Source organism: Pseudophryne corroboree, chromosome 11 (assembly GCF_028390025.1).
Source record: "Pseudophryne corroboree isolate aPseCor3 chromosome 11, aPseCor3.hap2, whole genome shotgun sequence".
In the NCBI taxonomy this organism is placed as follows: domain Eukaryota; kingdom Metazoa; phylum Chordata; class Amphibia; order Anura; family Myobatrachidae; genus Pseudophryne; species Pseudophryne corroboree.
In genome coordinates this window covers 64,589,865-64,612,980 of record NC_086454.1, presented here as the reverse complement: position 1 = coordinate 64,612,980, position 23,116 = coordinate 64,589,865, and the positions used below count along the sequence as shown (strand labels likewise).

General features: G+C 34.1%; 24 non-coding genes across 24 annotated transcripts; all 24 read right to left on the bottom strand.

Annotated features, from left to right (window-relative positions):
• Nucleotides 1–34: 34 nt before the first annotated feature.
• TRNAS-GCU (transfer RNA serine (anticodon GCU)) lies at nucleotides 35–116 on the bottom strand. The gene has a single exon. It is a non-coding gene; the product is annotated as a tRNA-Ser (tRNA).
• A 751-nt stretch (nucleotides 117–867) lies between these two features.
• TRNAS-GCU (transfer RNA serine (anticodon GCU)) lies at nucleotides 868–949 on the bottom strand. The gene has a single exon. It is a non-coding gene; the product is annotated as a tRNA-Ser (tRNA).
• Nucleotides 950–1,721: 772 nt separating this feature from the next.
• TRNAS-GCU (transfer RNA serine (anticodon GCU)) lies at nucleotides 1,722–1,803 on the bottom strand. The gene has a single exon. It is a non-coding gene; the product is annotated as a tRNA-Ser (tRNA).
• Nucleotides 1,804–2,569: 766 nt separating this feature from the next.
• On the bottom strand, nucleotides 2,570–2,651 carry TRNAS-GCU (transfer RNA serine (anticodon GCU)). Its single transcript has one exon. It is a non-coding gene; the product is annotated as a tRNA-Ser (tRNA).
• A 1,601-nt stretch (nucleotides 2,652–4,252) lies between these two features.
• On the bottom strand, nucleotides 4,253–4,334 carry TRNAS-GCU (transfer RNA serine (anticodon GCU)). Its single transcript has one exon. It is a non-coding gene; the product is annotated as a tRNA-Ser (tRNA).
• Nucleotides 4,335–5,100: 766 nt separating this feature from the next.
• On the bottom strand, nucleotides 5,101–5,182 carry TRNAS-GCU (transfer RNA serine (anticodon GCU)). The gene has a single exon. It is a non-coding gene; the product is annotated as a tRNA-Ser (tRNA).
• Nucleotides 5,183–5,933: 751 nt separating this feature from the next.
• TRNAS-GCU (transfer RNA serine (anticodon GCU)) lies at nucleotides 5,934–6,015 on the bottom strand. The gene has a single exon. It is a non-coding gene; the product is annotated as a tRNA-Ser (tRNA).
• Nucleotides 6,016–6,787: 772 nt separating this feature from the next.
• Nucleotides 6,788–6,869, bottom strand: TRNAS-GCU (transfer RNA serine (anticodon GCU)). Its single transcript has one exon. It is a non-coding gene; the product is annotated as a tRNA-Ser (tRNA).
• A 1,622-nt stretch (nucleotides 6,870–8,491) lies between these two features.
• On the bottom strand, nucleotides 8,492–8,573 carry TRNAS-GCU (transfer RNA serine (anticodon GCU)). The gene has a single exon. It is a non-coding gene; the product is annotated as a tRNA-Ser (tRNA).
• Nucleotides 8,574–9,331: 758 nt separating this feature from the next.
• On the bottom strand, nucleotides 9,332–9,413 carry TRNAS-GCU (transfer RNA serine (anticodon GCU)). The gene has a single exon. It is a non-coding gene; the product is annotated as a tRNA-Ser (tRNA).
• Nucleotides 9,414–10,180: 767 nt separating this feature from the next.
• Nucleotides 10,181–10,262, bottom strand: TRNAS-GCU (transfer RNA serine (anticodon GCU)). The gene has a single exon. It is a non-coding gene; the product is annotated as a tRNA-Ser (tRNA).
• A 754-nt stretch (nucleotides 10,263–11,016) lies between these two features.
• TRNAS-GCU (transfer RNA serine (anticodon GCU)) lies at nucleotides 11,017–11,098 on the bottom strand. The gene has a single exon. It is a non-coding gene; the product is annotated as a tRNA-Ser (tRNA).
• A 772-nt stretch (nucleotides 11,099–11,870) lies between these two features.
• On the bottom strand, nucleotides 11,871–11,952 carry TRNAS-GCU (transfer RNA serine (anticodon GCU)). Its single transcript has one exon. It is a non-coding gene; the product is annotated as a tRNA-Ser (tRNA).
• Nucleotides 11,953–13,126: 1,174 nt separating this feature from the next.
• TRNAS-GCU (transfer RNA serine (anticodon GCU)) lies at nucleotides 13,127–13,208 on the bottom strand. Its single transcript has one exon. It is a non-coding gene; the product is annotated as a tRNA-Ser (tRNA).
• A 755-nt stretch (nucleotides 13,209–13,963) lies between these two features.
• Nucleotides 13,964–14,045, bottom strand: TRNAS-GCU (transfer RNA serine (anticodon GCU)). The gene has a single exon. It is a non-coding gene; the product is annotated as a tRNA-Ser (tRNA).
• A 1,173-nt stretch (nucleotides 14,046–15,218) lies between these two features.
• On the bottom strand, nucleotides 15,219–15,300 carry TRNAS-GCU (transfer RNA serine (anticodon GCU)). The gene has a single exon. It is a non-coding gene; the product is annotated as a tRNA-Ser (tRNA).
• Nucleotides 15,301–16,052: 752 nt separating this feature from the next.
• TRNAS-GCU (transfer RNA serine (anticodon GCU)) lies at nucleotides 16,053–16,137 on the bottom strand. The gene has a single exon. It is a non-coding gene; the product is annotated as a tRNA-Ser (tRNA).
• A 772-nt stretch (nucleotides 16,138–16,909) lies between these two features.
• On the bottom strand, nucleotides 16,910–16,991 carry TRNAS-GCU (transfer RNA serine (anticodon GCU)). Its single transcript has one exon. It is a non-coding gene; the product is annotated as a tRNA-Ser (tRNA).
• A 1,194-nt stretch (nucleotides 16,992–18,185) lies between these two features.
• On the bottom strand, nucleotides 18,186–18,267 carry TRNAS-GCU (transfer RNA serine (anticodon GCU)). Its single transcript has one exon. It is a non-coding gene; the product is annotated as a tRNA-Ser (tRNA).
• Nucleotides 18,268–19,020: 753 nt separating this feature from the next.
• Nucleotides 19,021–19,102, bottom strand: TRNAS-GCU (transfer RNA serine (anticodon GCU)). Its single transcript has one exon. It is a non-coding gene; the product is annotated as a tRNA-Ser (tRNA).
• Nucleotides 19,103–19,874: 772 nt separating this feature from the next.
• Nucleotides 19,875–19,956, bottom strand: TRNAS-GCU (transfer RNA serine (anticodon GCU)). The gene has a single exon. It is a non-coding gene; the product is annotated as a tRNA-Ser (tRNA).
• Nucleotides 19,957–20,723: 767 nt separating this feature from the next.
• Nucleotides 20,724–20,805, bottom strand: TRNAS-GCU (transfer RNA serine (anticodon GCU)). Its single transcript has one exon. It is a non-coding gene; the product is annotated as a tRNA-Ser (tRNA).
• Nucleotides 20,806–21,577: 772 nt separating this feature from the next.
• On the bottom strand, nucleotides 21,578–21,659 carry TRNAS-GCU (transfer RNA serine (anticodon GCU)). The gene has a single exon. It is a non-coding gene; the product is annotated as a tRNA-Ser (tRNA).
• A 1,195-nt stretch (nucleotides 21,660–22,854) lies between these two features.
• On the bottom strand, nucleotides 22,855–22,936 carry TRNAS-GCU (transfer RNA serine (anticodon GCU)). Its single transcript has one exon. It is a non-coding gene; the product is annotated as a tRNA-Ser (tRNA).
• Nucleotides 22,937–23,116: the final 180 nt, after the last annotated feature.

Genomic DNA, 23,116 nt, shown 5'->3' with positions numbered 1-23,116 from the left:
TAAAAATTCCTCTTCTACCTAAAGAGCATTGTGACAACGAGGATGGGATTTGAACCCATGTGTGAAGAGCACAATGGATTAGCAGTCCATCGCCTTAACCACTCGGCCACCTCGTCTGACTGGTATGCAATCTGGCAAACTTTCCAATGCCACTTGTTATACTTCAAAGTCAATTCTTTATGTTCTTGTAGATTGTGTCATTTTCACAATCACAAGCTTGATAGCAAGTCGACTTTCAACCATCCTTGGCTTTAGGAACATTTATTTAATTTTAACCGAAACTTGTGAACAAATCCACCATCACCCACCTCACAAACAAAAATGATTTTTAATACTTCTGGCCAATAACATGACCTTCTCTGTAAAAGTAATGTATTAATTTTCACTAAATGTGTTCTATGCTTGTCTTTAATGAAGTGACAGACTATGTTACATGAGTTACAGTAATTTCAAATCTCTGTAAATATTACAAACATCACCATTTAGAGTTTGCTGTCACTGTAGTGTAAACAAGAAAATTATGCAGGAATAAGGTTTAACCTATATTAAGGGCTCTGCTGTAAAAATTTTTAACTGCATCCCATATCAGTTTAACAAAGCCCAAGAAAAGTCAGACTTTAATTATCTAAACATAAATTATTTTAACCTATACTTGTGAGCTAATCCACCATCATGGGGAAATAAAGCATTTGCAAAATAAATTCTAGATAGTAGTATTGACATTCATGTTCAAATATCAAGACATTTGCACATGTTTACCATCTTAAAGTAGACTTCTTGATTTGACTTGTTTATTTTGGCCATTTGTGTGTCAGCTTTTGTAGCAGTATTTGTAAAAATGCCTCTTCTACCTAAAAAGCATTGTGACAACGAGGACGGGATTTGAACCCATACGTGCAGAGCACAATGGATTAGCAGTCCTTCGGCTTAACCACTCGGCCACCTCGTCTCGCTGGTATGCAATCTAGCAAACTTTCGAACACCACTTGTTATACTTCAAAGTCAATTCTTTATGTTCTTGTAGATTGTGTCATTTTCACAATCACGAGCTTGATAGTAAGTCGACTTTCAACCATCCTTGGCTTTAGGAACATTTATTTAATTTTAACCGATACTTGTGAACAAATCCACCATCATCCACCTCACAAACAAAAATTATTTTTAATACTTCTGGCCAATAACATGACCTTCTCTGTAAAAGTAATGTATTATTTTTCACTAAATGTGTTCTATGCTTGTCTTTAATGAAGTGACAGACTATGTTACATGAGTTACAGTAATTTGAAATCTCTGCAAATATTACAAGCATCACCATTTAGAGTTTGCTGTCACTGTAATGTAAACAAGAAAATTATGCAGGAATAAGGTTTAACCGATATATAGGGATTTTCTCTGCTGTAAATTTTTTTAACTGCACCCCATATCAGTTTAACAAAGCCCAAGAAATGTCATAGACTTTAATTATCTAAACATAAATTATTTTAACCTATACTTGTGAGCTAATCCTCCATCATGGGGAAATAAAGCATTTGCAAAATAAATTCTAGATAGTAGTATTGACATTGCATGTTCAAATATCAAGACACTTGCTCATGTTTACCATCTTAAAGTAGACTTCTTGATTTGATTTGTTTATTTTGGCCATTTTTGTGTCAGCTTCACTTGCTGGTTTATGAAGCAGTATTTGTAAAAATGCCTCTTCTACCTAAAAAGCATTGTGACGACGAGGATGGGATTTGAACCCATGCGAGTAGAGCACAATGGATTAGCAGTCCATTGCCTTAACCACTCAGCTACCTCATTTCACTGGTATGCAATTTGGCAAACTTTCCAACACCACTTGTTATACTTCAAAGTCAATTCTTTATGTTCTTGTAGATTGTGTCATTTTCACAATCATGAGCTTGATAGCAAGTTGACTTTCAAACATCCTTGGCTTTAGGAACATTTATTTAATTTTAACCGATACTTGTGAACAAATCCACCATCATCCACCTCACAAACAAAAATGATTTTTAATACTTCTGGCCAATAACATGACCTTCTCTGTAAAAGTAATGTATTATTTTTCACTAAATTTGTTCATGCTTGTCTTTAATGAAGTGACAGACTATGTTACATGAGTTACAGTAATTTCAAATCTCTGCAAATATTACAAACATCACCATTTAGAGTTTGCTGTCACTGTAATGTAAACAAGAAAATTATGCAGGAATAAGTTTAAACCTATATTAAGGGCTCTGCTGTAAAAATTTTTAACTGCATCCCATATCAGTTTAACAAAGCCCAAGAAATGTCATAGACTTTAATTATCTAAACATAAATTATTTAAACCTATACTTTTGAGCTAATCCACCATCATGGGGAAATAAAGCATTTGCAAAATAAATTCTAGATAGTAGTATTGACATTGCATGTTCAAATATCAAGACACTTGCTCATGTTTACCATCTTAAAGTAGACTTCTTGATTTGACTTGTTTATTTTGGACATTTTTGTGTTATCTTCACTTGTTGGTTTATGAAGCAGTATTTGTAAAAATTCCTCTTCTACCTAAAGAGCATTGTGACAACGAGGATGGGATTTGAACCCATGCTTGAAGAGCATAATGGATTAGCAGTCCATCGCCTTAACCACTCGGCCACCTCGTCTGACTGGTATGAAATCTGGCAAACTTTCCAACACCACTTGTTATACTTCAAAGTCAAATCTTTATGTTCTTGTAGATTGTGTCATTTTCACAATCACGAGCTTGATAGCAAGTCGACTTTCAACCATCCTTGGCTTTAGGAACATTTATTTAACTTTAACCGAAACTTGTGAACAAATCCACCATCACCCACCTCACAAACAAAAATGATTTTTAATACTTCTGGCCAATAACATGACCTTCTCTGTAAAAGTAATGTATTAATTTTCACTAAATGTGTTATATGCTTGTCTTTAATGAAGTGACAGACTATGTTACATGAGTTACAGTAATTTCAAATCTCTGCAAATATTACAAACATCACCATTTAGAGATTGATGTCACTGTAATGTAAACAAGAAAATTATGCAGGAATAAGGTTTAACTTATATTAAGGGCTCTGCTGTAAAATTTTTTAACTGCATCCCATATCAGTTTAACAAAGCCCAAGAAATGTCATAGACTTTAATTATCTAAACATAAATCATTTAAACCTATACTTTTGATCTAATCCACCATCATGGGGAAATAAAGCATTTGCAAAATAAATTCTAGATAGTGGTATTGACATTGCATGTTCAAATATCAAGACACTTGCTCATGTTTACCATCTTAAAGTAGACTTCTTGATTTGACTTGTTTATTTTGGACATTTTTGTGTTATCTTCACTTGTTGGTTTATGAAGCAGTATTTGTAAAAATTCCTTTTCTACCTAAAGAGCATTGTGACAACGAGGATGGGATTTGAACCCATGCTTGAAGAGCATAATGGATTAGCAGTGCATCACCTTAACCACTCAGCCACCTCGTCTGACTGGTATGCAATCTGGCAAACTTTCCAATGCCACTTGTTATACTTCAAAGTCAATTCTTTATGTTCTTGTAGATTGTGTCATTTTCACAATCACAAGCTTGATAGCAAGTCGACTTTCAACCATCCTTGGCTTTAGGAACATTTATTTAATTTTAACCGAAACTTGTGAACAAATCCACCATCACCCACCTCACAAACAAAAATGATTTTTAATACTTCTGGCCAATAACATGACCTTCTCTGTAAAAGTAATGTATTATTTTTCACTAAATGTGTTCATGCTTGTCTTTAATGAAGTGACAGACTATGTTACATGTGTTACAGTAATTTCAAATCTCTGCAAATATTACAAACATCACCATTTATAGTTTGCTGTCACTGTAATATAAACAAGAAAATTATGCAGGAATAAGGTTTAACCTATATTAAGGGCTCTGCTGTAAAATTTTTTAACTGCATCCCATATCAGTTTAACAAAGCCCAAGAAATGTCATAGACTTTAATTATCTAAACATAAATTATTTAAACCTATACTTTTGAGCTAATCCACCATCATGGGGAAATAAAGCATTTGCAAAATAAATTCTAGATAGTAGTATTGACATTGCATGTTCAAATATCAAGACACTTGCTCATGTTTACCATCTTAAAGTAGACTTCTTGATTTGACTTGTTTATTTTGGCCATTTGTGTGTCAGCTTTGTAGCAGTATTTGTAAAAATGCCTCTTCTACCTAAAAAGCATTGTGACGACGAGGATGGGATTTGAACCCATACGTGCAGAGCACAATGGATTAGCAGTCCATCGCCTTAACCACTCGGCCACCTCGTCTCACTGGTATGCAATCTGGCAAACTTTCCAACACCACTTTTTATACTTCAAAGTCAATTCTTTATGTTCTTGTAGATTGTGTCATTTTCAAAATCACGAGCTTGATAGCAAGTCGACTTTCAACCATCCTTGGCTTTAGGAACATTTATTTAACTTTAACCGAAACTTGTGAACAAATCCACCATCACCCACCTCACAAAAAAAATGTTTTTTAATACTTCTGGCCAATAACATGACCTTCTCTGTAAAAGTATTGTATTAATTTTCACTAAATGTGTTATATGCTTGTCTTTAATGAAGTGACAGACTATGTTACATGAGTTACAGTAATTTCAAATCTCTGCAAATATTACAAACATCACCATTTAGAGATTGCTGTCACTGTAATGTAAACAAGAAAATTATGCAGGAATAAGGTTTAACTTATATTAAGGGCTCTGCTGTAAAATTTTTTAACTGCATCCCATATCAGTTTAACAAAGCCCAAGAAATGTCATAGACTTTAATTATCTAAACATAAATCATTTAAACCTATACTTTTGAGCTAATCCACCATCATGGGGAAATAAAGCATTTGCAAAATAAATTCTAGATAGTAGTATTGACATTGCATGTTCAAATATCAAGACACTTGCTCATGTTTACCATCTTAAAGTAGACTTCTTGATTTGACTTGTTTATTTTGGACATTTTTGTGTTAGCTTCACTTGTTGGTTTATGAAGCAGTATTTGTAAAAATTCCTCTTCTACCTAAAGAGCATTGTGACAACGAGGATGGGATTTGAACCCATGTGTGAAGAGCACAATGGATTAGCAGTCCATCGCCTTAACCACTCGGCCACCTCGTCTGACTGGTATGCAATCTGGCAAACTTTCCAATGCCACTTGTTATACTTCAAAGTCAATTCTTTATGTTCTTGTAGATTGTGTCATTTTCACAATCACAAGCTTGATAGCAAGTCGACTTTCAACCATCCTTGGCTTTAGGAACATTTATTTAATTTTAACCGAAACTTGTGAACAAATCCACCATCACCCACCTCACAAACAAAAATGATTTTTAATACTTCTGGCCAATAACATGACCTTCTCTGTAAAAGTAATGTATTAATTTTCACTAAATGTGTTCTATGCTTGTCTTTAATGAAGTGACAGACTATGTTACATGAGTTACAGTAATTTCAAATCTCTGTAAATATTACAAACATCACCATTTAGAGTTTGCTGTCACTGTAGTGTAAACAAGAAAATTATGCAGGAATAAGGTTTAACCTATATTAAGGGCTCTGCTGTAAAATTTTTTAACTGCATCCCATATCAGTTTAACAAAGCCCAAGAAAAGTCAGACTTTAATTATCTAAACATAAATTATTTTAACCTATACTTGTGAGCTAATCCACCATCATGGGGAAATAAAGCATTTGCAAAATAAATTCTAGATAGTAGTATTGACATTCATGTTCAAATATCAAGACATTTGCACATGTTTACCATCTTAAAGTAGACTTCTTGATTTGACTTGTTTATTTTGGCCATTTGTGTGTCAGCTTTTGTAGCAGTATATGTAAAAATGCCTCTTCTACCTAAAAAGCATTGTGACAACGAGGACGGGATTTGAACCCATACGTGCAGAGCACAATGGATTAGCAGTCCTTCGGCTTAACCACTCGGCCACCTCGTCTCGCTGGTATGCAATCTAGCAAACTTTCGAACACCACTTGTTATACTTCAAAGTCAATTCTTTATGTTCTTGTAGATTGTGTCATTTTCACAATCACGAGCTTGATAGTAAGTCGACTTTCAACCATCCTTGGCTTTAGGAACATTTATTTAATTTTAACCGATACTTGTGAACAAATCCACCATCATCCACCTCACAAACAAAAATTATTTTTAATACTTCTGGCCAATAACATGACCTTCTCTGTAAAAGTAATGTATTATTTTTCACTAAATGTGTTCTATGCTTGTCTTTAATGAAGTGACAGACTATGTTACATGAGTTACAGTAATTTGAAATCTCTGCAAATATTACAAGCATCACCATTTAGAGTTTGCTGTCACTGTAATGTAAACAAGAAAATTATGCAGGAATAAGGTTTAACCGATATATAGGGATTTTCTCTGCTGTAAATTTTTTTAACTGCACCCCATATCAGTTTAACAAAGCCCAAGAAATGTCATAGACTTTAATTATCTAAACATAAATTATTTTAACCTATACTTGTGAGCTAATCCTCCATCATGGGGAAATAAAGCATTTGCAAAATAAATTCTAGATAGTAGTATTGACATTGCATGTTCAAATATCAAGACACTTGCTCATGTTTACCATCTTAAAGTAGACTTCTTGATTTGATTTGTTTATTTTGGCCATTTTTGTGTCAGCTTCACTTGCTGGTTTATGAAGCAGTATTTGTAAAAATGCCTCTTCTACCTAAAAAGCATTGTGACGACGAGGATGGGATTTGAACCCATGCGAGTAGAGCACAATGGATTAGCAGTCCATTGCCTTAACCACTCAGCTACCTCATTTCACTGGTATGCAATTTGGCAAACTTTCCAACACCACTTGTTATACTTCAAAGTCAATTCTTTATGTTCTTGTAGATTGTGTCATTTTCACAATCATGAGCTTGATAGCAAGTTGACTTTCAAACATCCTTGGCTTTAGGAACATTTATTTAATTTTAACCGATACTTGTGAACAAATCCACCATCATCCACCTCACAAACAAAAATGATTTTTAATACTTCTGGCCAATAACATGACCTTCTCTGTAAAAGTAATGTATTATTTTTCACTAAATGTGTTCTATGCTTGTCTTTAATGAAGGGACAGACTATGTTACATGAGTTACAGTAATTTGAAATCTCTGCAAATATTACAAGCATCACCATTTAGAGTTTGCTGTCACTGTAATGTAAACAAGAAAATTATGCAGGAATAAGGTTTAACCTATATTTAGGGATTTTCTCTGCTGTAAATTTTTTAACTGCACCCCATATCAGTTTAACAAAGCCCAAGAAATGTCATAGACTTTAATTATCTAAACATAAATTATTTTAACCTATACTTGTGAGCTAATCCACCATCATGGGGAAATAAAGCATTTGCAAAATAAATTCTAGATAGTAGTATTGACATTGCATGTTCAAATATCAAGACACTTGATCATGTTTACCATCTTAAAGTAGACTTCTTGATTTGATTTGTTTATTTTGGCCATTTTTGTGTCAGCTTCACTTGCTGGTTTATTTGTAAAAAAGTATTTGTAAAAATGCCTCTTCTACCTAAAGAGCATTGTGATGACGATTATGGGATTTGAACCCATGCGAGTAGAGCACAATGGATTAGCAGTCCATTGCCTTAACCACTCGGCTACCTCGTTTCACTGGTATGCAATCTTGCAAACTTTCCAACACCACTTGTTATACTTCAAAGTAAATTCTTTATATTCTTGTAGATTGTGTCAGTTTCACAATCATGAGCTTGATAGCAAGTTGACTTTCAACCATCCTTGGCTTTAGGAACATTTATTTAATTTTAACCGAAACTTGTGAACAAATCCACCATCACCCACCTCACAAACAAAAATGATTTTTAATACTTCTGGCCAATAACATGACCTTCTCTGTAAAAGTAATGTATTATTTTTCACTAAATGTGTTCATGCTTGTCTTTAATGAAGTGACAGACTATGTTACATGAGTTACAGTAATTTCAAATCTCTGCAAATATTACAAACAGCACCATAAATAGTTTGCTGTCACTGTAATGTAAACAAGAAAATTATGCAGGAATAAGGTTTAACCTATATTAAGGGCTCTGCTGTAAAAATTTTTAACTGCATCCCATATCAGTTTAACAAAGCCCAAGAAATGTCATAGACTTTAATTATCTAAACATAATTATTTAAACCTATACTTTTGAGCTAATCCACCATCATGGGGAAATAAAACATTTGCAAAATAAATTCTAGATAGTTGTATTGACATTGCATGTTCAAATATCAAGACACTTGCTCATGTTTACCATCTTAAAGTAGACTTCTTGATTTGACTTGTTTATTTTGGACATTTTTGTGTTAGCTTCACTTTTTGGTTTATGAAGCAGTATTTGTAAAAATGCCTCTTCTACCTAAAGAGCATTGTGACGATGAGGATGGGATTTGAACCCATGCGCGAAGAGCACAATGGATTAGCAGTCCATTGCCTTAACCACTCGGCCCCCTCATCTGACTGGTAGGCAATCTGGCAAACTTTCCAACGCCACTTGTTATACTTCAAAGTCAATTCTTTATGTTCTTGTAGATTGTGTCATTTTCACAATCACAAGCTTAATAGCAAGTCGCCTTTCAACCATCCTTGGCTTTAGGAACATTTATTTAATTTTAACTGAAACTTGTGAACAAATCCCCCATCACCCACCTCACAAACAAAAATGATTTTTAATACTTCTGGCCAATAACATGACCTTCTCTGTAAAAGTAATGTATTAATTTTCACTAAATGTGTTCTATGCTTGTCTTTAATGAAGTGACAGACTATGTTACATGAGTTACAGTAATTTCAAATCTCTGTAAATATTACAAACATCACCATTTAGAGTTTGCTGTCACTGTAGTGTAAACAAGAAAATTATGCATGAATAAGGTTTAAACGATATATTAAGGGCTCTGCTGTAAATTTTTTTTAACTGCATCCCATATCAGTTTTAACAAAGCCCAAGAAATGTCATAGACTTTAATTATCTAAACAAAAATCATTTAAACCTATACTTGTGAGCTAATCCACCATCATGGGGAAATAAAGCATTTGCAAAATAAATTCTAGATAGTAGTATTGACATTGCATGTTCAAATATCAAGACACTTGCTCATGTTTACCATCTTAAAGTAGACTTCTTGATTTGACTTGTTTATTTTGGACATTTTTGTGTCAGCTTTTTTAGCAGTATTTGTAAAAATGCCTCTTCTACCTAAAAAGAATTGTGACGACGAGGAAGGGATTTGAACCCATGCGTGCAGAGCACAATGGATTAGCAATCCATCGCCTTAACCACTCGGCCACCTTGTCTCACTGGTATGCAATCTGGCAAACTTTCCAACACCACTTGTTATACTTCAAAGTCAATTCTTTATGTTCTTGTAGATTGTGTCATTTTCACAATCACAAGCTTAATAGCAAGTCGCCTTTCAACCATCCTTGGCTTTAGGAACATTTATTTAACTTTAACCGAAACTTGTGAACAAATCCACCATCACCCACCTCACAAACAAAAATGATTTTTAATACTTCTGGCCAATAACATGACCTTCTCTGTAAAAGTAATGTATTAATTTTCACTAAATGTGTTATATGCTTGTCTTTAATGAAGTGACAGACTATGTTACATGAGTTACAGTAATTTCAAATCTCTGCAAATATTACAAACATCACCATTTAGAGTTTGCTGTCACTGTAATGTAAACAAGAAAATTATGCAGGAATAAGGTTTAACTTATATTAAGGGCTCTGCTGTAAAATTTTTTAACTGCATCCCATATCAGTTTAACAAAGCCCAAGAAATGTCATAGACTTTAATTATCTAAACATAAATCATTTAAACCTATACTTGTGAGCTAATCCACCATCATGGGGAAATAACGCATTTGCAAAATAAATTCTAGATAGTAGTATTGACATTGCATGTTCAAATATCAAGACACTTGCTCATGTTTACCATCTTAAAGTAGACTTCTTGATTTGACTTGTTTATTTTGGACATTTTTGTGTTAGCTTCACTTGTTGGTTTATGAAGCAGTATTTGTAAAAATTCCTCTTCTACCTAAAGAGCATTGTGACAACGAGGATGGGATTTGAACCCATGCGTGAAGAGCACAATGGATTAGCAGTCCATTGCCTTAACCACTCGGCCACCTCGTCTGACTGGTATGCAATGTGGCAAACTTTCCAACGCCACTTGTTATACTTCAAAGTCAATTCTTTATGTTCTTGTAGATTGTGTCATTTTCACAATCACAAGCTTGATAGCAAGTCGACTTTCAACCATCCTTGGCTTTAGGAACATTTATTTAATTTTAACCGAAACTTGTGAACAAATCCACCATCACCCACCTCACAAACAAAAATGATTTTTAATACTTCTGGCCAATAACATGACCTTCTCTGTAAAAGTAATGTATTAATTTTCACTAAATGTGTTCTATGCTTGTCTTTAATGAAGTGACAGACTATGTTACATGAGTTACAGTAATTTCAAATCTCTGTAAATATTACAAACATCATCATTTAGAGTTTGCTGTCACTGTAGTGTAAACAAGAAAATTATGCAGGAATAAGGTTTAACCTATATTAAGGGCTCTGCTGTAAATTTTTTTAACTGCATCCCATATCAGTTTAACAAAGCCCAAGAAAAGTCATAGACTTAAATTATCTAAACATAAATTATTTTAACCTATACTTGTGAGCTAATCCACCATCATGGGGAAATAAAGCATTTGCAAAATCAATTCTAGATAGTAGTATTGACATTGCATGTTCAAATATCAAGACACTTGCTCATGTTTACCATCTTAAAGTAGACTTCTTGATTTGACTTGTTTATTTTGGCCATTTGTGTGACAGCTTTTGTAGCAGTATTTGTAAAAATGCCTCTTCTACCTAAAAAGCATTGTGACAACGAGGATGGGATTTGAACCCATACGTGCAGAGCACAATAGATTAGCAGTCCATCGCCTTAACCACTCGGCCACCTCGTCTCGCTGGTATGCAATTTAGCAAACTTTCCAACACCACTTGTTATACTTCAAAGTCAATTCTTAATGTTCTTGTAGATTGTGTCATTTTAACAATCACGAGCTTGATAGCAAGTCGACTTTCAACCATCCTTGGCTTTAGGAACATTTATTTAATTTTAACCGATACTTGTGAACAAATCCACCATCATCCACCTCACAAACAAAAATGATTTTTAATACTCCTGGCCAATAACATGACCTTCTCTGTAAAAGTAATGTATTATTTTTCACTAAATGTGTTCTATGCTTGTCTTTAATGAAGTGACAGACTATGTTACATGAGTTACAGTGATTTTAAATCTCTGCAAATATTGCAAGCATCACCATTTAGAGTTTGCTGTCACTGTAATGTAAACAAGAAAATAATGCAGGAATAAGGTTTAACCTATATTAAGGGATTTTCTCTGCTGTAAAAAATTTTAACTGCACCCCATATCAGTTTAACAAAGCCCAAGAAATGTCATAGACTTTAATTATCTTAACATAAATTATTTGAACCTATACTTGTGAGTTAATCCACCATCATGGGGAAATAAAGCATTTGCAAAATAAATTCTAGATAGTAGTATTGACATTGCATGTTCAAATATCAAGACACTTGCTCATGTTTACCATCTTAAAGTAGACTTCTGGATTTGATTTGTTTATTTTGGCCATTTTTGTGTCAGCTTCACTTGCTGGTTTATGAAGCAATATTTGTAAAAATGCCTCTTCTACCTAAAAAGCATTGTGACGACGAGGATGGGATTTGAACCCATGCGTGCAGAGCACAATGGATTAGCAGTCCATCGCCTTAACCACTTGGCCACCTCATTTCACTGGTATGCAATCTGGCAAACTTTCCAACACCACTTGTTATACTTCAAAGTCAATTCTTTATGTTCTTGTAGATTGTGTCATTTTCACAATCACAAGCTTGATAGTAAGTCGACTTTCAACCATCCTTGGCTTTAGGAGCATTTATTTAATTTTAACCGAAACTTGTGAACAAATCCACCATCACCCACCTCACAAACAAAAATGATTTTTAATACTTCTGGCCAAAAACATGACCTTCTCTGTAAAAGTAATGTATTAATTTTCACTAAATGTGTTCTATGCTTGTCTTTAATGAAGTGACAGACTATGTTACATGAGTTACAGTAATTTCAAATCTCTGCAAATATTACAAACATCACCATTTAGAGTTTGCTGTCACTGTAATGTAAACAAGAACATTATGCAGGAATAAGGTTTAACCTATATTAAGGGCTCTGCTGTAAACATTTTTAACTGCATCCCATATCAGTTTAACAAAGCCCAAGAAATGTCATAGACTTTAATTATCTAAACATAAATCACTTAAACCTATACTTGTGAGCTAATCCACCATCATGGGGAAATAAAGCATTTGCAAAATAAATTCCAGATAGTAGTACAGGTTGAGTATCCCTTATCCAAAATGCTTGGTACCAGAGGTATTTTGGATATGGGATTTTTCCGTAGTTTGGAATAATTGCATACCATAATGAGATATCATGGTGATGGGACCCAAGTCTAAGCACAGAATGCATTTATGTTACTTATACACCTTATACACACAGCCTGAAGGTCATTTTAGCCAATATTTTTTAGAATTTTGTGCATTAAACAAAGTGTGTCTATATTCACACAATTCATTTATGTTCCATATACACATTATACACAATGCCTGAAGGTCATTTAATACAATATTTTTAATAACTTTGTATATTAAACATAGTTTGTGTACATTGAGCTATCAAAAACAAAGTTTTCACTATCTCACTCTCACTCAAAAAAGTCCGTATTTCGGAATATTTGGTTATGGGATACTCAACCTGTATTGATATTGCATGTTCAAATATCAAGACACTTGCTCATGTTTACCATCTGAAAGTAGACTTCTTGATTTGACTTGTTTATTTTGGCCATTTGTGTGTCAGTAGCAGTATTTGTAAAAATGCCTCTTCTACCTAAAAAGCATTGTGACGACGAGTATGGGATTTGAACCCATGCGTGCAGAGCACAACGGATTAGCAGTCCATCGCCTTAACCACTCGGCCACCTCGTCTCACTGGTATGCAATCAGGTAAACTTTCCAACACCACTTGTTATACTTCAAAGTCAATTCTTTATGTTCTTGTAGATTGTGTCATTTTCACACTCACGAGCTTGATAGCAAGTCGACTTTCAACCATCCTTGGCTTTAGGAACATTTATTTAATTTTAACCGAAACTTGTGAACAAATCCACCATCATCCACCTCACAAACAAAAATGATTTTTAATACTTCTGGCCAATCACACGACCTTCTCTGTAAAAGTAATGTATTAATTTTCACTAAAGGTGTTCTATGCTTGTCTTTAATGAAGTGACAGCCTATGTTACATGAGTTACTGTAATTTGAAATCTCTGCAAATATTACAAACATCACCATTTAGAGTTTGCTGTCACTGTAATGTAAACCAGAAAATTATGCAGGAATAAGGTTTAACCTATATTAAGGGCTCTGCTGTAAAATTTTTTTAACTGCATCCCATATCAGTTTAACAAAGCCCAAGAAATGTCATAGACTTTAATTATCTAAACATAAATCACTTAAACCTATACTTGTGAGCTAATCCACCATCATGGGGAAATAAAGCATTTGCAAAATAAATTCTAGATAGTAGTATTGACATTGCATGTTCAAATATCAAGACACTTGCTCATGTTTACCATCTTAAAGTATACTTCTTGATTTGACTTGTTTATTTTGGCCATTTGTGTGTCAGCTTTTGTAGCAGTATTTGTAAAAATGCCTCTTCTACCTAAAAAGCATTGCGACGACGAGGATGGGATTTGAACGCATGCGTGCAGAGCACAATGGATTAGCAGTCCATCGCCTTAACCACTCGGCCACCTCATCTCACTGGTATGCAATATAGCAAACTTTCCAACACCACTTGTAATACTTCAAAGTCAATTATTTATGTTCTTGTAGATTGTGTCATTTTCACAATCACGAGCTTGATAGCAAGTCGACTTTCAACCATCCTTGGCTTTAGGAACATTTATTTAATTTTAACCGAAACTTGTGAACAAATCCACCATCACCCACCTCACAAACAGAAATGATTTTTAATACTTCTGGCCAATAACATGACCTTCTCTGTAAAAGTAAGGTATTAATTTTCACTAAATGTGTTCTATGCTTGTCTTTAATGAAGTGACAGACTATGTTACATGAGTTACAGTAATTTCAAATCTCTGCAAATATTACAAACATCACCATTTAGAGTTTGCTGTCACTGTAAGTAAACAAGAACATTATGCAGGAATAAGGTTTAACCTATATTAAGGGCTCTGCTGTAAATTTTTTTAACTGCATCCCATATCAGTTTAACAAAGCCCAAGAAATGTCATAGACTTTAATTATCTAAACATAAATCACTTAAACCTATACTTGTGAGCTAATCCACCATCATGGGGAAATAAAGCATTTGCAAAATGAATTCTAGATAGTAGTACAGGTTGAGTATCCCTTATCCAAAATGCTTGGTACCAGAGGTATTTTGGATATGGGATTTTTCCGTAGTTTGGAATAATTGCATACCATAATGAGAAATCATGGTGATGGGACCCAAGTCTAAGCACAGAATGCATATATGTTACATATACACCTTATACACACAGCCTGAAGGTCATTTTAGCCAATATTTTTTATAATTTTGTGCATTAAACAAAGTGTGTCTATATTCACACAATTCATTTATGTTCCATATACACATTATACACACAGCCTGAAGGTCATTTAATACAATATTTTTAATAACTTTGTATATTAAACATAGTTTGTGTACATTGAGCTATCAAAAACAAAGTTTTCACTATCTCACTCTCACTCAAAAAAGTCCGTATTTCGGAATATTCGGATATGGGATACTCAACCTGTATTAACATTGCATGTTCAAATATCAAGACACTTGCTCATGTTTACCATCTGAAAGTAGACTTCTTGATTTGACTTGTTTATTTTGGCCATTTGTGTGTCAGTAGCAGTATTTGTAAAAATGCCTCTTCTACCTAAAAAGCATTGTGACGACAAGGATGGGATTTGAACCCATGCGTGAAGAGCACAATGGATTAGCAGTCCATCGCCTTAACCACTCGGCCACCTCGTCTGACTGGCATGCAATCTGGCAAACTTTCCAATGCCACTTGTTATACTTCAAAGTAAATTCTTTATGTTCTTGTAGATTGTGTCATTTTCACAATCACAAGCTTGATAGCAAGTCGACTTTCAACCATCCTTGGCTTTAGGAACATTTATTTAATTTTAACTGAAACTTGTGAACAAATCCACCATCACCCACCTCACAAACAAAAATGATTTTTAATACTTCTTGCCAATAACATGACCTTCTCTGTAAAAGTAATGTATTAATTTTCACTAAATGTGTTCTATGCTTGTCTTTAATGAAGTTATAGACTATGTTACATGAGTTACAGTAATTTCAAATCTCTGTAAATATTACAAACATCACCATTTAGAGTTTGCTGTCACTGTAGTGTAAACAAGAAAATTATGCAGGAATAAGGTTTAACCTATATTAAGGGCTCTGCTGTAAATTTTTTTTAACTGCATCCCATATCAGTTTAACAAAGCCCAAGAAATGTCATAGACTTTAATTATCTAAACAAAAATCATTTAAACCTATACTTGTGAGCTAATCCACCATCATGGGGAAATAAAGCATTTGCAAAATAAATTCTAGATAGTAGTATTGACATTGCATGTTCAAATATCAAGACACTTGCTCATGTTTACCATCTTAAAGTAGACTTCTTGATTTGACTTGTTTATTTTGGCCATTTGTGTGTCAGCTTTTGTAGCAGTATTTGTAAAAATGCCTCTTCTACCTAAAAAGCATTGTGACAGCGAGGATGGGATTTGAACCCATACGTGCAGAGCACAATGGATTAGCAGTCCATTGCCTTAACCACTCGGCCACCTCGTCTCGCTGGTATGCAATCAGGCAAACTTTCCAACACCACTTGTTATACTTCAAAGTCAATTCTTTATGTTCTTGCAGATTGTGTCATTTTCACAATCACGAGCTTGATAGCAAGTCGACTTTCAACCATCCTTGGCTTTAGGAACATTTATTTAATTTTAACCGATACTTGTGAACAAATCCACCATCACCCACCTCACAAACAAAAATTATTTTTAATACTTCTGGCCAATAACATGAGCTTCTCTGTAAAAGTAATGTATTAATTTTCACTAAATGTGTTCTATGCTTGTCTTTAATGAAGTGACAGCCTATGTTACATGAGTTACAGTAATTTGAAATCTCTGCAAATATTACAAACATCACCATTTAGAGTTTGCTGTCACTGTAATGTAAACAAGAAAATTATGCAGGAATAAGGTTTAACCTATATTAAGGGCTTTTCTCTGCTGTAAAAATTTTTAACTGCACCCCATATCAGTTTAACAAAGCCCAAGAAATGTCATAGACTTTAATTATATAAACATAAGTTATTTTAACCTATACTTGTGAGCTAATCCACCATCATGGGGAAATAAAGCATTTGCAAAATAAATTCTAGATAGTAGTATTGACATTGCATGTTCAAATATCAAGACACTTGCTCATGTTTACCATCTTAAAGTAGACTTCTTGATTTGACTTGTTTATTTTGGCCTTTTTTGTGTCAGCTTCACTTGTTGGTTTATGAAGCAGTATTTGTAAAAATGCCTCTTCTACCTAAAGAGCATTGTGACGCCGAGGAGAGGATTTGAACCCATGCGTGCAGAGCACAATGGATTAGCAGTCCATCGCCTTAACCACTCGGCCACCTCGTCTCACTGGTATGCAATCTGGCAAACTTTCCAACACCACTTGTTATACTTCAAAGTCAATTCTTTATGTTCTTGTAGATTGTGTCATTTTCACAATCACGAGCTTGATAGCAAGTCGACTTTCAACCATCCTTGGCTTTAGGAACATTAATTTAATTTTAACCGATACTTGTGAACAAATCCACCATCATCCACCTCACAAACAAAAATGATTTTTAATACTTCTGGCCAATAATGTGAGCTTCTCTGTAAAAGTAATGTATTAATTTTCACTAAATGTGTTCTATGCTTGTCTTTAATGAAGTGACAGACTATGTTAAATGAGTTACAGTAATTTCAAATCTCTGCAAATATTACAAACATCACCATTTAGAGTTTGCTGTCACTGTAATGTAAACAAGAACATTATGCAGGAATAAGATTTAACCTATATTAAGGGCTCTGCTGTAAACATTTTTAACTGCATCCCATATCAGTTTAACAAAGCCCAAGAAATGTCATAGACTTTAATTATCTAAACATAAATCACTTAAACCTATACTTGTGAGCTAATCCACCATCATGGGGAAATAAAGCATTTGCAAAATAAATTCTAGATAGTAGTACAGGTTGAGTATCCCTTATCCAAAATGCTTGGTACCAGAGGTATTTTGGATATGGGATTTTTCCGTAGTTTGGAATAATTGCATACCATAATGAGATATCATGGTGATGGGACCCAAGTCTAAGCACATAATGCATTTATGTTACATATACACCTTATACACACAGCCTGAAGGTCATTTTAGCCAATATTTTTTATAATTTTGTACATTAAACAAAGTGTGTCTACATTCACACAATTCATTTATGTTCCATATACACATTATACACAATGCCTGAAGGTCATTTAATACAATATTTTTAATAACTTTGTATATTAAACATAGTTTGTGTACATTGAGCTATCAAAAACAAAGTTTTCACTATCTCACTCTCACTCAAAAAAAGTCCGTATTTCGGAATATTTGGATATGGGATACTCAACCTGTATTGACATTGCATGTTCAAATATCAAGACACTTGCTCATGTTTACCATCTTAAAGTAGACTTCTTGATTTGACTTGTTTATTTTGGCCTTTTTTGTGTCAGCTTCACTTGTTGGTTTATGAAGCAGTATTTGTAAAAATGCCTCTTCTACCTAAAAAGCATTGTGACGACGAGGATGGGATTTGAACCCATGCGTGCAGAGCACAATGGATTAGCAGTCCATCGCCTTAACCACTCGGCCACCTCGTCTCACTGGTATGCAATCTGGCAATCTTTCCAACACCACTTGCTATACTTCAAAGTCAATTCTTTATGTTCTTGTAGATTGTGTCATTTTCACAATCACGAGCTTGATAGCAAGTCGACTTTCAACCATCCTTGGCTTTAGGAACATTTATTTAATTTTAACTGAAACTTGTGAACAAATCCACCATCACCCACCTCACAAACAAAAATGATTTTTATACTTCTGGCCAATAACATGACCTTCTCTGTAAAAGTAATGTATTAATTTTCACTAAATGTGTTCTATGCTTGTCTTTAATGAAGTGACAGACTATGTTACATGAGTTACAGTAATTTCAAATCTCTGCAAATATTACAAACATCACCATTTAGAGTTTGCTGTCACTGTAATGTAAACAAGAAAATTATGCAGGAATAAGGTTTAACCTATATTAAGGGCTCTGCTGTAAACATTTTTAACTGCATCCCATATCAGTGTAACAAAGCCCAAGAAATGTCATAGACTTTAATTATCTAAACAAAAATCATTTAAACCTATACTTGTGAGCTAATCCACCATCATGGGGAAATAAAGCATTTGCAAAATAAATTCTAGATAGTATTATTGACATTGCATGTTCAAATATCAAGACACTTGCTCATGTTTACCATCTTAAAGTAGACTTCTTGATTTGACTTGTTTATTTTGGCCATTTGTGTGTCAGCTTTTGTAGCAGTATTTGTAAAAATGCCTCTTCTACCTAAAAAGCATTGTGACAACGAGGATGGGATTTGAACCCATACGTGCAGAGCACAATGGATTAGCAGTCCATCGCCTTAACCACTCGGCCACCTCGTCTCGCTGGTATGCATTCAGGCAAACTTTCCAACACCACTTGTTATACTTCAAAGTCAATTCTTTATGTTCTTGTAGATTGTGTCATTTTCACAATCACGAGCTTGATAGCAAGTCGACTTTCAACCATCCTTGGCTTTAGGAACATTTATTTAATTTTAACCGATACTTGTGAACAAATCCACCATCATCCACCTCACAAACAAAAATGATTTTTAATACTTCTGGCCAATAACATGAGCTTCTCTGTAAAAGTAATGTATTAATTTTCACTAAATGTGTTCTATGCTTGTCTTTAATGAAGTGACAGCCTATGTTACATGAGTTACAGTAATTTGAAATCTCTGCAAATATTACAAACATCACCATTTAGAGTTTGCTGTCACTGTAATGTAAACAAGAAAATTATGCAGGAATAATGTTTAACCTATATTAAGGGCTTTTCTCTGCTGTAAAATTTTTTAACTGCACCCCATATCAGTTTAACAAAGCCCAAGAAATGTCATAGACTTTAATTATATAAACATAAGTTATTTTAACCTATACTTGTGAGCTTATCCACCATCATGGGGAAATAAAGCATTTGCAAAATAAATTCTAGATAGTAGTATTGACATTGCATGTTCACATATCAAGACACTTGCTCATATTTACCATCTTAAAGTAGACTTCTTGATTTGACTTGTTTATTTTGGCCTTTTTTGTGTCAGCTTCACTTGTTGGTTTATGAAGCAGTATTTGTAAAAATGCCTCTTCTACCTAAAGAGCATTGTGACGCCAAGGAGAGGATTTGAACCCATGCGTGCAGAGCACAATGGATTAGCAGTCCATCGCCTTAACCACTCAGCCACCTCGTCTCACTGGTATGCAATCTGGCAAACTTTCCAACACCACTTGTTATACTTCAAAGTCAATTCTTTATGTTCTTGTAGATTGTGTCATTTTCACAATCACGAGCTTGATAGCAAGTCGACTTTCAACCATCCTTGGCTTTAGGAACATTAATTTAATTTTAACCGATACTGGTGAACAAATCCACCATCATCCACCTCACAAACAAAAATGATTTTTAATACTTCTGGCCAATAACATGAGCTTCTCTGTAAAAGTAATGTATTAATTTTCACTAAATGTGTTCTATGCTTGTCTTTAATGAAGTGACAGACTATGTTAAATGAGTTACAGTAATTTCAAATCTCTGCAAATATTACAAACATCACCATTTAGAGTTTGCTGTCACTATAATATAAACAAGAAAAGTATGCAGGAATAAGGTTTAACCTATATTAAGGGCTCTGCTGTAATTTTTTTTAACTGCATCCCATATCAGTTTAACAAAGTCCAAGAAATGTCATAGACTTTAATTATCTAAACATAAATCATTTAAACCTATACTTGTGAGCTAATCCACCATCATGGGGAAATAAAGCATTTGCAAAATAAATTCTAGATAGTAGTATTGACATTGCATGTTCAAATATCAAGACACTTGCTCATGTTTACCATCTTAAAGTAGACTTCTTGATTTGACTTGTTTATTTTGGACATTTTTGTGTTAGCTTCACTTATTGGTTTATGAAGCAGTATTTGTAAAAATGCCTCTTCTACCTAAAGAGCATTGTGACGACAAGGATGGGATTTGAACCCATGCGTGAAGAGCACAATGTATTAGCAGTCCATCGCCTTAACCACTCGGCCACCTCGTCTGACTGGTATGCAATCTGGCAAACTTTCCAATGCCACTTGTTATACTTCAAAGTCAATTCTTTATGTTCTTGTAGATTGTGTCATTTTCACAATCACAAGCTTGATAGCAAGTCGACTTTCAACCATCCTTGGCTTTAGGAACATTTATTTAATTTTAACTGAAACTTGTGAACAAATCCACCATGACCCACCTCACAAACAAAAATTATTTTTAATACTTCTGGCCAATCACACGACCTTCTCTGTAAAAGTAATGTATTAATTTTCACTAAATGTGTTCTATGCTTGTCTTTAATGAAGTGACAGCCTATGTTACATGAGTTACAGTAATTTGAAATCTCTGCAAATATTACAAACATCACCATTTAGAGTTTGCTGTCACTGTAATGTAAACAAGAAAATTATGCAGGAATAAGGTTTAACCTATATTAAGGGCTTTTCTCTGCATTAAAATTTTTTAACTGCACCCCATATCAGTTTAACAAAGCCCAAGAAATGTCATAGACTTTAATTATATAAACATAAGTTATTTTAACCTATACTTGTGAGCTAATCCACCATCATGGGGAAATAAAGCATTTGCAAAATAAATTCTAGATAGTAGTATTGACATTGCATGTTCAAATATCAAGACACTTGCTCATGTTTACCATCTTAAAGTAGACTTCTTGATTTGACTTGTTTATTTTGGCCTTTTTTGTGTCTTCTTCACTTGTTGGTTTATGAAGCAGTATTTGTAAAAATAACTCTTCTACCTAAAGAGCATTGTGACGCCGAGGATAGGATTTGAACCCATGCGTGCAGAGCACAATGGATTAGCAGTCCATCGCCTTAACCACTCAGCCACCTCGTCTCACTCGAATGCAATCTGGCAAACTTTCCAACACCACTTGTTATACTTCAAAGTCAATTCTTTATGTTCTTGTAGATTGTGTCATTTTCACAATCACGTGCTTGATAGCAAGTCGACTTTCAACCATCCTTGGCTTTAGGAACATTTATTTAATTTTAACTGATACTTGTGAACAAATCCACCATCATCCACCTCACAAACAAAAATTATTTTTAATACTTCTGGCCAATAACATGAGCTTCTCTGTAAAAGTAATGTATTAATTTTCACTAAATGTGTTCTATGCTTGTCTTTAATGAAGTGACAGACTATGTTAAATGAGTTACAGTAATTTCAAATCTCTGCAAATATTACAAACATCACCATTTAGAGTTTGCTGTCACTATAATATAAACAAGAAAAGTATGCAGGAATAAGGTTTAACCTATATTAAGGGCTCTGCTGTAATTTTTTTTAACTGCATCCCATATCAGTTTAACAAAGTCCAAGAAATGTCATAGACTTTAATTATCTAAACATAAATCATTTAAAACCTATACTTGTGAGCTAATCCACCATCATGGGGAAATAAAGCATTTGCAAAATAAATTCTAGATAGTAGTACAGGTTGAGTCTCCCTTATCCAAAATGCTTGGGACCAGAGGTATTTTGGATATGGGATTTTTCCGTATTTTGGAATAATTGCAAACTATAATGAGATATCATGGTGATGGGACCTAAATCTAAGCACAGAATGCATTTATGTTACATATACACCTTATACACACAGCCTGAAGGTCATTTTAGCCAATATTTTTTATAACTTTGTGCATTAAACAAAGTGTGTCTACATTCACACAATTCATTTATGTTTCTTATACACCTTAAACACACAGCCTGAAGGTCATTTAATACAATCTTTTTAATAACTTTGTGTATTAAACAAAGTTTGTGTACATTGAGCCATGAAAAAACAAAGGTTTCACTATCTCACTCTTACTCAAAAAAGTCCGTATTTCGGAATATTCGGATATGGGATACTCAACCTGTATTGACATTGCATGTTCAAATATCAAGACACTTGCTCATGTTTACCATCTTAAAGTAGACTTCTTGATTTGACTTGTTTATTTTGGACATTTTTGTGTTAGCTTCACTTGTTGGTTTATGAAGCAGTACTTGTAAAAATGCCTCTTCTACCTAAAGAGCATTGTGACGACGAGGATGGGATTTGAACTCATGCGTGAAGAGCACAATGGATTAGCAATCCATCGCCTTAACCACTCGGCCACCTCGTCTGACTGGTATGCAATCTGGCAAACTTTCCAATGCCACTTGTTATACTTCAAAGTCAATTCTTTATGTTCTTGTAGATTGTGTCATTTTCACAATCACAAGCTTGATAGCAAGTCGACTTTCAACCATCCTTGGCTTTAGGAACATTTATTTAATTTTAACCGAAACTTGTGAACAAATCC